The sequence below is a fragment of the Camelus ferus genome, chromosome 12, assembly GCF_009834535.1.
Source record: "Camelus ferus isolate YT-003-E chromosome 12, BCGSAC_Cfer_1.0, whole genome shotgun sequence".
Lineage (NCBI taxonomy): Eukaryota > Metazoa > Chordata > Mammalia > Artiodactyla > Camelidae > Camelus > Camelus ferus.
In genome coordinates, this window is record NC_045707.1 from 17075452 (window position 1) to 17088778 (window position 13327).

The following is a 13327-nucleotide window of genomic DNA, read 5'->3' on the forward strand; positions in this document are numbered from 1 at the left end:
GCCAGCCTGGCATTGGAAAACAGCACCTTGACTGTTTATTTTCTGGCTGTGTAAGAGTCTCCTTGGCTTATCTTTTCCTCTTCCTTTCTTCCTCCCCCTCTCCCTCCTTCCCGCTTTGATCTGTCATTTATTGAGCACCTACTACATGCATCCCACTGTCTCAGGGCTGGGAAGGAGACAGATGGTCAAGGCCAAGAGCCCTTGGCTTTGGACAAGTGAGACTCAGGGTCAAGACTCAGAATGGCTTCTCAGCACTGTGGTCTCTGTCAGTTTCCTTGACTTCTGTCCTCACTTGTAAAATGGGGGTGAAGAGAACAACGGCACAGGAGGTGGTGGACATGAAGACCGTAGGAGAGGGCTGGGCACCAAGTGCTCACTGGATGGTGGCTGAGACCCAAGACACCTTCCTGGAGATGAGTCTTGGGGGAGATGGCCGTGGTCAAGGGCCTCTTTGCCTCAAGGGCTATGAGAAGGTGCCCCTGCCTCTTCCCTCCCCATTCTTCCATTTCTCCTTCCTCTCTTCTCCATCTCCTGCCCCGGTTTCTTTTTAAAAAATTTAAAAAAATTTTTTGGGAGGAGGTAATTATGTTTACTTACTTATTTATTTTTTTTGGAGGAGGTATTGGGGATTGAACCTAGAGACCCTGTGCTTACCAAGCATGCACTCTACCACTTGAACTATACCATACCCCTGTCTCCTGCCCTGGTTTCATCTTAAAAATGAAGAGACACCGATTTGCTCCCACAGAACCTCTGATGGGGTGGCAGAGGGCTCAGCCAGCCTAGGGCATTCCCTCCCACCTTACTGAAGTTCTGGAGATCCCAGTCTTCCACTTCCAGGGGGCTGCCGGCTCTCCCGGGCCTGTCTCTTCTTTCCCCCCTGGCCTGATGCCCCTGGGCGCTCTTGCCCTGGCTGGCTGGATCTATGTGCCCTCCCTGGACCTGGAGCACCACCCTGGGTGGTGGGGCTATGGCAGAGAGAGTCCCGCTGGTCAGAAGTGGAAGGGATCTCAGCTCCCTCTGGGACTGGAGGAGGAGACAGGCTGGAGACGGGTGCCCCTGCCCAGGTCACATTGCCCTTTCCAGGCCTCCTGCCTCCCAGGCCAGACCTCTGTCCTACACAGTGGGCATTTCTAGTTCACTGGAGCACAGGGATCCGTACTGAGGCCACGAGCCTATCCTGAGGCTGGATCCCAGGCTCCCAGGCAGGGAGTGGCCTACAGACACTGCTGGGGGAAGGGGTCACTGCAAGGGTGTCTGTACCCCAAATCCTGATGTGTGTGGCCCCTCCCCACTCAGCACTCACCTGCATGGCCCACCCAACTTCCCTGACTTGGTATCTGAATGGCATGTGGTCAAACTCAGCACCCTGCCCGCCCCAACTCTGGCCACCCCAGGTGTGCTCGGTGGGAAGAGGGGAGGGCAGACAAAGGCATGCAGGCTCTGCTGATGCCAAATAGCAGCCCACCTGTCAGGTATGACCCAAATGCTTCACATGGGCTGACTCCCTTAATCCTCACGACAGCTGCCTTTGAGGTACACGCTTTAATTTTCATCAGCAATTTATAGAGGGGGAAACTGAGGCTCAGAGCGGGGGTTAAGTGCCTATCTATTGGTAGAAATTTATAAGTGATGGGTTTGACCCCAGACAACTGGAGTTATGGGCCCTTCCTCTTAGTCTTGAAGCCTGGTGACCCCTGGAAAGGGCAGTGGGACAGAAAAGGGAGCTGTTTTCTTACCCTTCAGGGCTGAGTCCACCTCCGAACTGTCTTTAAGCTGGATGTCCAGTTCTCCAGAGCGACTTTGTGTAACTTAAGTCTGCTATTTCTTTTCTTTCTGCTTCTTTTTTTTAATGGAGGTACTGGGGATTGAACCCAGGACCTGATGCATGTGCTCTACCACTGAGCTATACCCTCCCTCCAAGTCTGCTATTTCTTGTTGAATTCTGCTGACCTCTGTCAGCCTCAGAGTTTTGATAGGTCGCAGTTAATTGCTGAGTCCCTGGCTTTGCAGGGCTGTCTCTGGGGCCCGAGCACTGGGCGGCCTTCCTTGCGGGCGGCCTGAATTCTTGGAGGCGTGGAGGACACGCTAAGCTGGGGCGCTGGGGGTTGGGGGGAGGGATGTGGTCCCAACTGCTGCTTCCTCTCTGGCCCAGCAGTGTCCCTTGGGTGCACTCATAGAGGTATCTTCGGCTGTCACAGCTCTGGCTGCTGAACAGAAAGAGCAGCAAGAAAGCCCCAAATAAACATGGCTCCGCGGAAGCACCTGGCCCTGCCTCCCTCCCCCCACCCCAGCTTCACCCACGCCTCCCCTCCTGCCCCCCCGGATTGGCATCCTTGGGGTCCACTGTACAGGCCTCTACCTCTCCACCCTCACTGAGGACCTGACATGATCCCCTCCTGGTCTTGACACAGAGCCCAAACTTCCCAAGGGTTCAGGCCCCCAGTGAGCAGGAAAGCTGGCAGGAGTTGGGAGAGCAAAGTGGCAGGTGGGTGAAAGTTTCAGTCTCTCTGAGGCACGTTTGGGGGACTGGGCAGTCTCCCAGCCCCTCCTGGATGTACTCACAGATGAGCCTGCTTGGGGCTTCTGGTGGAGCGTGAGCTTGGGTGACCCCAGCTGGAGATGGCATCTCCCATCTCCTTTGGGATTCTGAAGCCCTGTCCTGGTTGATCCTTATGTGGTCTGGGGACAGAAATCTCTGTCTCCCTCCTTCCATCTCGAGTCCACCTCCTTTGCCCCTGGTCCCCTGTGCCTGGAGACAGGAGGCAATCCTGATCATCCAGGAGGCTGAGAAAAGGCAGAGGAGGGACAAGGGCCGGCTTGAGGTAAGAATTTGGGAACTTGAAATTGGTCCTCAAAGAAGCAAGGGGGAGTTTTCTCATTTTCTCTACTTCCTCCTTCCTTCCGTTTCTCTCTCCATGTCATTGTCTCCCAACTGCTGATCTATCTCCCTCTCACTTCCATCCATCTGTTTTTCTCACCTCCCTGTCCACTCGTCCCTCCCAGAGAGTCCTGGCCAGGGCTCCCCCATCTCAGTCCCGGGGGAGGAGAGCATCCTGGTGGCCCCCACAGCCTGGCTGGATGGCATTATGGGAATGGCATCTCTGTGTCACAGTTTCAGTGCCTCATCTTTGTCCTTTCCCCATTTGCCCCAAGGCTTGGCCTGTGGAGCTGGCGGGTCCAGGATAGCGCAGGGCAGCAATGCATAGTTGCTGGATGAATGTTCTGGTGAGCACATTCCAGTCTGGCTTGGGCTTGGGGGCGGGATGTGGCTCTTGGGGAGACAGGCAGGGACTCTGGGCAGAGGAAACTCTTAGTCTCACCACAGGGCACAATGGGAAGGCCAGGCCACTCCTCCAGGAAGCATCCCAGATGAGCCTGCTCAGATTCCAGCCCCTCTCCTCCTGCCTCCAAAAAAGCACATCCACACCTATACCCTTACCTGGGTCAGTACCCTCTCCCTTTGAGCAACCTGCGGCTCTGTGAAAAGAATTTCTGAGGCCTGGGGAGCTGAGGGTCGATTTGGGAAAGGCCAGGGCCAAGAAAGGAGCAAGGATGGAGAAATTGAAACAGAGCCTATGAAACTTTCTCCACGTGCCAGGCCGACCGTGGAGACCCAGGAGAGGCACTGATCTGAGCAAAGGTGTCTAGGGTGCCTTCCCAGAGGGAGCGCTGAGCAAAGGCTTGAAGGCAGAGGAAGAGTTGTCCAGGCGGGGGAGGGGAAGGTTGTTTCAGGCTGAGACAGCAGCAAGAGCTGTGGGGGTGAGAGACCGCTCATGTGGGACGAGAGCCAGTTTGACTGGAGTGTCGGAGGTGCTACGGAGCTCAGAGGAGCAGTGATTTTCTCCTTGGGGGCCCAGGAAGGCTGCAATCTGGGCGTCTCTTCACTTGGCATCAAGTCCTTCAGTGGCTCTCTGTGGATTATGGGGTAAGGTCTAGAAGATAGTGTCAAGCAAGAGGCTTTGCATATGCTGCCCTTCTTCCTTTCTGTGTCCCATCTTCTCATTCCCCCCTCTCTCCACAGCCCCTGCCTGTTCCCACCCACACCAAACTGGCCCCATTTCCCCGAATCTGCTGAGTGATGTCAGGTGTCCGTGGTGGACAGCGCGGATATACGGAACATTTCCATCACTCTGTACAATTCTATCGGACGGTGCTGATCTGCAAAGAAGGCATCTGAGATGGGCCAGGAGGCTGTAGATCCCTGGAGGCTGTGAACTGGTTCAGGACAGACCAGCGGGCAGGCGGTGGTGGCAGAGCTGATTTCTGCTTTGGGCTCTGCTACTCAGCAGCTGTGTAGTTTGGGGCCAAAAACTCGGCCTCTCTGGGCCTCGGTGGCTTGTAAAATTGGGTTGTACTGGATGCTTTGATTTTTTTTTTAATTAAAAATTTTTTTCCAGTTTGGTTCAACGAATGTTACTCACACTGTTGTCAGTCCCTTTGTTATGCTGGGAACTCAGTGGTTTCCAGTGTGATCCAAGGTCCTTAGCCAAGCTGTGTGCCGGGGAGGGCAGGCAGATGTGGGCATTCTGTAATGAGGGCAGGCCTCTAGGGCCGGGGAGAGGCAAGCACAGGCTAATTACCCTTTCCCATCTTCAGAGCACTTAGTCCAATTTGTAATTATTTGTCATTGGTTGTTTACTTGTGCTGCCTCCCCTGGGAGGCTCTGTGAGCCCAGGGACCACGTGGTGGTTTTGTTCCCTCAGGTGTCCCAGGGCTTGGCACGTAGTGGGTCCTTGATGACTATTTCCTTCTGGAATGAGTAAAACGCCACACAGGACACTTGTGTTGCCATGTTGCAACACAGGAGACAACATCGAGAGCTTCGGATAGTGCAGAGCAACAGACCCCAAGCAAGGCAGGACGGGGAGACTCCCCATCTCGGCTGGCAGGCCTCGGAGCCCCGACACACAGCACCTGGCTGCCTCCTCACCAGGATGAGCTGGGCCTTCTGCCTGGGGTGTCCGTGTCCCACCACGGTGGAATCTTGGAGGCCTAGCATGCCTCTACTTTGTTTCCTGCTCAGCATGGCGTGGGAACTCTGATGCCCTCCTGTCTCCGCCAGATGCCTTAGGTGGGTGAGAAGATGGATGGTCCTCTCGGCAAAAGAAAAAGGCAGAAGGAAGTCTCTCTAAGCTGGCAGAAGCCCCATTAGGCTTAGAGTTTGGTCAGGCATGCATTTGGGGCGGGGAGAGGACCAAGCCATAGGCCCCCCAGGTCCCTCTCCCTCCATGTAGGACCCGAGGATGGAGCCCATGTGGGTAAGACTCCTGGTCTAGGTGTAGAGTAGGCTTTATCCACCCTGGGAACCCCAGCCTGTGCCCAGCCGTGTGGGTGCTAGGTTCATGCCAGCGGCGTTTCGGCAGGGTTGCCAGGCCTGCTTCTGGGTGGAGAGGGACAGGAAGGAGGATTGCACAAAGGGAAACTGGCAGGAGGGCCCTGCTTCAGCAGGCTGTTCACTGCCTCCCTAGGGAGGGCCAACACAGCATCTTCCTCCAGGAAGAAATGCCAGGTCCTAGTAACAGAGGTCTCCTAGTGGCCTCTCACCCACTCTCCATCCATCCACTGTGTCTGGCCACTCAACCCATGAGGACGGTTCCTCCCAGCAGCCCTCATTTCTCAGGTCTCAGATGCTCAGCTTTCTTCTACCCTCCCCCACACCCTTCCCTCCTGGCCACCTCTGAGCCTTCATGCTGGCCACTCAGCCAATCCTCCGGCTCCCTTCCTCCAGGAAGTCTTCCCAGATAGCCTCCTCACTTGTCCGTTGGTGAAGGGGAGCTCTCAAAAGCAGCTTCTTTGGTAGCAGGACTTTGTTTTGTCCACTGTTCCATCACCACTGTCACATAGTAGGTGCACATGAAACAGTTGTTGAGTTAACACACTGTATGTCCTTAATTATTTAGCACTTGTTTTTATGACTGTCTCAGGCAAGGGTCTCTTTCCTACAGCACCCTCCCCGTTAGATAGGGTCTGGGGACCTGGTCTCCCCTCCACTGAGCCTGGCATCCAGGTCACTGGAGACACTAGCCTGTCTTACCTACCACTGCCATTTGTGCCTTCATTCAGGAAATGCTCTCTGCACCCCTCCTGGGTGCCTGGCCCAGTGCTGAGCAGGGGGACATGTGCTAAGATCAGTGAGGCAGGGCAGTAACTCGAGTGTTCTCCTCACATTCCCGTCCTGGCTGCCTCCCAGTCCAGTGCTTTCTGAAGCTCTGGAACCTCTTTCCATCTAGCCCCTACCTGCAGACCAGCTGCTTGGCTGGTTCCAGCCTCCTTGCCCTTCCATTCCTGTCACAGCACACAGCCATTTAGGAGGTGTCCCCTCCCTGGGGCTGCTTTCAGAGAGGAACAAAGTGGGACTGGAAGGCTGGGGTGGCTGACAAAGGCAGGATGGGGGAGTGGTCAGGCATCTGGAGATGCTCATTTGTTAGCCTGAATCGCTCCCTGAGCTTCAGCTGCTGCTTTATCTGCCCTGATAATAGACCGAAACTATCTTCTGCTCCCTGTGTAGTGATCAGATCCCGGCCTCTGGGAGCCTGCCAAGATGACAGCAGCTCAGGGTGGTGCTGCGTCTTGCGCCAGCTGACGTAGGCTGACCCTGGGAAGCCACAGCCAGGTGGATAGCCACCAGCCAGCCAACCATCCACCATGCAAGAATGTCCCACTCCTCCAGGGATCCTTAGTGCCCATACATGGCCCACAGGAGGCTGTCAGAATGGAACTTGAGAACTGAGGCTTGAACGCTGGTGGTTTATGGTTCATTCATCCCCGTATCTGAGGCACTGAGCCACCGTTGCCTGGCATACAGTAGGAGCTCAGTAGTTAAACATTATGCACTCAGCACCTACTTGTCAGGACCCACCATGTGCAGGGGGCTGTGTCCTCCCCCCTCCATCCTTCTTTTTTAAAATTCGAAGATCTAATTGACTTTATTAAGTGATTTATGGATCACGATCCCATCCAGGAGCTGGAAGGGCGCTGTCTCCCACTCCATCCTTCTGTCTCCTTCCTCCAGCACCCACTGGGGATCTCCTGATGCAGTGCGATGTGGGGAGTCTCCGAGGCAGCTGTCCATGAAAGGCAGACCTGAGGCCAGCCCTGCCTGCCATGTCTCAGGGAGAAAAGGAGGAAGTCCTTTCTGTGTGTCCCCATAACTCAAATTAGTACTCAGACTTAAAAAAACACTTTAACAGGTGACCTGATTTCGTCTCCCCAACACTGCTTGGCAGGCCCGGCATCCCTGCACCCTCCTTGTGCGGAGGGATGGATTTGTCCCTGGCTGTTCTGCTTCCAAATACAGCCCCCAGCCCAGTCTTCCTCATGCCAATTGGAGTCTTAGTTCCTGAGTTAAGCTCTGAGGTTCTGGGGGAGCTGGGGGGAGCTGGGAGTAGCTGGGGGCCAGGACAGTGGGGAAGAGCCGGGGGGGGGATGGGCCAGGGAGGGGTAGGGAATGGGAGGTGGGTGAGGAGCACAGGGGGCAGATCTGGGCTGTTGGATGGGGCAGGGCTGGCCAGTGGGAATCTGATGACCTCAGCTCCTCTCTGAGGTGCACAGCCGCCTCCTGAGTGAGCAAACAGTGCTGGACGAGACTGGGGATTAATGAGTGTTTTCCAGTGGGCAATTCCACTATGTGGGGTTTATCTTCCTGGGTCATCATTCTGCAGTCTGCACTTAGCAAGGTAATAGCAGCCTGGTCTGGGGCTCCTGCCTGCCCGCTAGCCCCGGGGCCCTGCAAACAGATGGCAGCAGATGAGGGAGAGGAGGGCAGGAGGAAGCAAGAGCAGATGCCCCATCCCCGCCCTGCTGCCCCATCCCAGGTCACTGCCTGTGTGTGCGCCCCCAGCCATGTGGGGTGGCTCCCTTCCCTGCAGGGCCTCATGGCTGCTTAGATCCAGGACCCGTCACAGGTACCCACAACCCCTCCCAGTCCTGCCTGAGCCCAGAACCCCCCTCATTATCCTCTGAGGTCCCTCACCCAGCTTTCTCCTGCAGTGGGCTGCCCCTCCTCTATCCTTGAGAAGCCAAGAAGTGAGAAAGCAGGGCTGCTGGCTCAGGACAAGCCCCACCCCCCAGTGCCAGGCACAGTGCTTCCGGTTCATGTGGCTTCCTAAATCCCCACGACCACCCATGTGGTAAGGGCTATTGCTAGATTACAGTTGAAGATGCCGAAGCCCTGAGAGGTCAGATGACTTCTCCCCAGGGTGACAGATGGAATAATGGACCCCACCCCCCAAATCTCCATGTCCTAACCCCCAGAGTCTGTGAATATGTTACCTTATGTGGCAATGGACTTTGCCGACACGAATAAATTAAGGATCTTGAGATGGAGAGATTCTCCTGAATTATCTAGGTGGGCCCCATGTAATCGCAAGGGCTCCTTTAAATGTGAAGAGGGTGGTGGGAAGAGAGATGCTGTGAGAACGACTCTACCAGCCGATGCTTTGAAGATGGAAGGGAACCAAGGAAGGTGGACGGCCTCTAGAAGCTGGAAAAGGCAGGGAAGTGATCTTCCTCTAGTACCTTCAGAAGGAGCACAGCCCAGTGGGCACCTTGATGTTAGCCCCCTGAGACCCACTTTGGACTTTTGGCCTCCAAACTGTAAGATGATGAAATTGCCTTGTTTTAAGCCACTAAGTTCATGGTTACAGCAGCAGCAGGAGATGAGCACACCCAGTGGGTAGCAGAGCTAGGAGGGGAACCCAGGACTCAGCCTCCCCGCTGCCCCCTTCCACCTTACCCGGCTAGGCCCTGCCCACCAACCTCCTTGCCCCCGCCCACATTTTCTGAACTGAAAGCCAGAGTCCCATGGCTTGACATACGAAAGCCAATTGGTGAGGAAAGTGGGAGGGAAGATTCAAAACTGGGGCAGAAGCTAGATTTCAGGCTTTCCTCTCCTCCAATGCCCCCAGCCATCCCTTCCTGTCTCTCCCCTGCCAGGGGGCTCAGGAGTGCTTAGAAACACAGAAGTGCTTAGAAATATTTGCAAAGCAAAACAGAAGCCTGCCTGCTTCTGCAGTCTGCCTGGTTTCTCTGGCCTGGTGCTGCTCCTTTGAAGCAGGGAGTGAGTGCGATGCAAGAGGGTATCTGATCTCTCCTGGGGCCCCTGGAGGTCTGTGTGTCCATTTCAAGGCCAGGGGCGATACCTGTGTGTCTGCGTACCTGGTTGTGGAAGGATCTGGGGGCCCCTCTGATGTGTACGTGGGAGGCATCAGATCCTGTGGGCCCCTCTGGGCAGTGTGTCTGTTCAGCAGCCCTGTGTGTGTGAACACGTAAGCGGGCAAGTATGAATGTAAGAGCGTGCAGGTGTATCGACTCACACCATTTGTGAGTGTGCTAATGCGTGTGTGGGTGAGTGTGTGCCTGCTTTCTCCTCATTGTGTGTGCACAGGTGAGTGTGCGGGAGCTGGGCTGGGGGAGGGGCAGCTCCCCGCACCTCACCAGCATGGCCTCACCCCTGTGACACAGCCACTAATGACTGTTTGCCATTGTCTGTGTGGCGGTGGCATCGCCTGCACTAATGACAGTCTCCCCTGTCTAATGATCTGGCTTCTGCCCCATCATTTAGGAGCCACAGGCGAGCTCGGCCTATAGCCAGAGAGATGTTGACGAGCTCAACACATTTCCTATTGGGGTGTCGGGGAGGTGGGGAGAAGCGTAAATCCCACCCTCCCCCGCAGCCCTCCAGGGTGCGTGGTGTGGGCTGGGAATTTCAGCTGGCTGGTGGCACTCCTGGGCGGGAAGAAGTCTTCCCTGCCCTGCCCTCTGTCTCTGGCTGGGCGGGGCAGCTGCAGCCTGGGCCCTGCATTGCTCCCTGATGCACCCCCCCACCACAAGTTGCCCTTGACCCCTGACAGCCTGACCTGCATTAGCTTCCACAGACAGGCGTCTGCCTTCCAGACCCTCCTCACCTCTGCAAATGAAAAGATCCTTTCTGAGCAAGACTGTCAGTGCCCAAGAGGCTCTGATCTGGGCTGCCCCTGGTGGGGCAAGGAGGTCTGGGGCAGCCCAGGAGTTTGAAGCATCCAGGGCAAGCCACCCACTGGAGTCCCACTGCTGAAGCCTCATTTACTGACTGCTGGCCGGACCAAAATATCTTCTATGATTGAAATGAAGTTAAAAGAGCCTTCTGTAAGTTTATCTAGATATGCAGATAAACTTAGTCCTCTGCCTGGTTTCAGTTGGGACTCACTGAAGGGTTTCTGGGTTAATGAATGTACCCCTGGAACTAGCCTTCTGACCTTGAAGTGACTTGCAGCATTCTCCTCTGCCTGCTTTAGCCTGATTTACGTATATTAACTCCAGTCCTTACCACTTTCTTCAGGTGGTCTTCCTATTGTGCCCATTTTACAGATGGGGGAATTAAGGTCTAGAGCACTGAAGTCAGTCCACAAAATTCGTGAGGGCTAGGGCTGAGGTTCAATCCCACGGCAGTCTCTCCCCACATTCTACGGCAGCGTCTGAGGGACGCTGTTTGTGCGAATACAGCCTTAGCTCTCAGCCTGGTTCCAGAGGCCAGGAAGAGGGAATCTGGCTTCGGTAGGGTTTGCAGGGCTCTGAAGCGAGACGCTTTCCTTGAGGAGTTGCTGACTTCTTCCAGGTACTTCCCAGAGATTCCTGCTTCAATATGACCTTATCCAGGGCCTCTCTGGCAATCAAGGCAAGAACTTGGCCATGGGGAGAAGCTGCACACTGTTGGGCATTTCATCAGTGAAATTGCTTATCAAGAGGCAGAAATTGCAGGAAGAGAGATGTGACTTAAATTTCAGAGTCTTTCTTGGTGCTCCTTAAGGGCAGAGACTAATCCTCCAGCAAAATGGGCTTAATTACGCGGGACTCGTAACTAGTGATGATCATGAGGTGTACAGATTTATGGGAATATTTGCAAAGCAACACATAAACACAGGCAGCCAAATTCAGAGGAAACTGCATCTAAGTGCTGAGGGGATGTGGAATAAGTGGTGGTAAGAGCTGGGTGGGGTTGTCTTGGGGAGGCTTCCCGGAGCAGGAGGGTGTGGACCTGTTGAGGAGGGACAAGGCTTTCCTTGGGGTGGGGACACGCAGGGGGAGCAGCAGGCACTGAGCATCCCAGCGGCATCATCATTCTGGAACCAACCAGTCCCTATAGGAGCCGTGCCCCAGAGCACTGGCTCAGTGACCTGGTACTCCGGGAATCTGCCCTGCCTCCTGGGTGGGGATCATCCAGACACACGCCTGCCCAGCCCACTTGGTACCACTTAGAAATGACATGGAAATGCGGTATGGCCTTGAGCCAGGTCCTCCTCTCCAGGAAGTTCAGTTAAGTTTTGGCCTGTGGACTATCCAGGTGTCTTTTCTTGGGCTATCTGGGAAAAGAGATGGGAGAGGAGTGCAGGGCCTCTGGGAGGCAGAGGGAGATTCTGAGAAGTGGAGGGAGGATGCTAATAGGGCCCCCTGCCTCCTTCTCAGGGGTCAGGTCTGACAGTCAGCCTGTCTCCATGCTTGGCTGCTCCTGGCCTGGAGAGAAACCTCTGATTCACAGAGTTCCTGAGTGGGAGGGGGTCTTCATCTACCCGCTTCCTTTACAGAGAGGGACCTGGAGGAGGGTCGGGAGCTGGGAAGGGAGGATGGACTGTGTGTGTTGGGGGTGGGCGTGGAAAGACCCAGGATTTGTGGAAGAGGCACTGCCATGGTTTTCGATGTGTTCCCTGGAGGGTGACGGGCACGTCCCAGGCCGAAGTCCAAGGTGGAAATAGCAGACACCCTGGGCACTAGTGCTGGGGCCGCAGCTGAGGAGGGAGGGGGTAGATCCTGGGTGGTGCCCTGTAGGAAGGGGGTCATGAAGCTGGGCTGAACAGCTACAATGGAGGGAGAAGGGGCCATGCGGAGCCTGGCTGAGGTGAGAGTGACCTGGGGAGCAGAAGGGGTGCCCTGAGGGACAAAGCTGCCTGCCCAAGATGAGGGCCTCAGCTTTGAATCAAGAGGTTAATGGAGCCTCTGATGGCCCCGCAGGGCTTTGACCAAAGCCCCAGGATGCAGATGACTCTACACTCTGAGACCTGGGGTTTCCACCAGGTGTCCCCCTGCTGTGTTCAGGAGAGGCAGCCCAGCCAACCAGGGCTGGGTCGAGGGGTCTTTTGACCACAGAGGTAGATTTTGTGGTAGGTGGAGAGGAGCTCTTGGGGAAGGGCACCTGGGGAAGGAGGGGTTGAAGATGAAGACACAGGGACCTGGTCTGTCCTCACATCCAGGGACGCCCTGAAACTAGGACAGAGGCATCTATTTGGCGATTCAGAGTCACTTGTAACTGGCATTTAGTTGCGTGTGTGCAACAGCCGAAGGGATGACTTATTCAGTCATCTGTCTCCTGCCCAGCAAACTCTCCATGCTTAGAAAAGTAGCAGCCTCTTCAGGGCCAGGGGTTTGGAGCAGAGAGAAGCCAGGAGAGATACAAATGGAGAGACTGGCCCTTGGGGAGGAAAGGGAGTCTCTCCCTGCCTCATCCGCTGTCCTTTGGGCACCAGTGGGCAGTGCAGGAGGCCTGGGAAGAGGAGCCGACATGCGGGAGTCATGAGCCAAAGGCTGCACGTGGAGGCCAGGGAGGCCTCGTGTCTGAGCCCCGTGGGGACAGCTCTGTTTTTGGCCTTTGCAGCCCTCCCGCCTTCTTGTCCTGGGGCTCAGTGCCCAGTCTGAGCTGTCAGCACCTGCTCCCTGAGCCAGTACCTGGCACATGCAGCCATGAGATCATGGGGTGGGGTAATTTGGCAGGCCCCCCCATCTTCATCAGAGCCACAGCAGGTGCATGGCAGAGCCCTGGGCCCGGCGCCTCTATAATCTCCCTCGTGGCCTCATCCGCTTCCAACCAGCTAGCGTAGCCTCATCCCCTCTGGTCCTCAGACCCCAGCGAAGGAGGAACACTGGTTCGTACGTGACATGAAGGCTTGAGATTAGATCTCAAGAAGGACTTCAGACCCAAGAGATGGGATGGTGGGGTAACTAAAGACAAACTAATAAGCGGAGCAGTCCTCACTGAGGACTTATTCCACGTTCCGCTCTGTGTTAAGCACTTTGCAGGTGGTTCCCATGTAGTCTTTGCTGTGACCTTGTAGAACATGGAAACTCAGACTCGGGTGTCACAGCCAGCAAGCGAAGGAGCTGGTACTTGCGCCCGAATCTCCAGCTCTTTGATACATCTTGAGGATCCAGGAAGGTGGGCCACTGGAGGATCATGCGGGCTCCCAAGTGCTCACTCCCTCCCTCGTTTAGCCTTCAGTGGTGAATAAGACAGGGTTCTTGAGGTTCAAGAGATGGAGGTCAAAGAGGCAGGAAAGCTTAGAGGTGAGTTCACGTT

At 55.5% G+C, this 13327-nt stretch overlaps 1 protein-coding gene across 1 annotated transcript in view; it reads left to right on the forward strand.

Annotated features, from left to right (window-relative positions):
• The window catches only part of SMIM41 (small integral membrane protein 41), a 100947-nt gene that overhangs the window by 66616 nt on the left and 21004 nt on the right, over window positions 1–13327 (forward strand). The window lies entirely within an intron of this gene.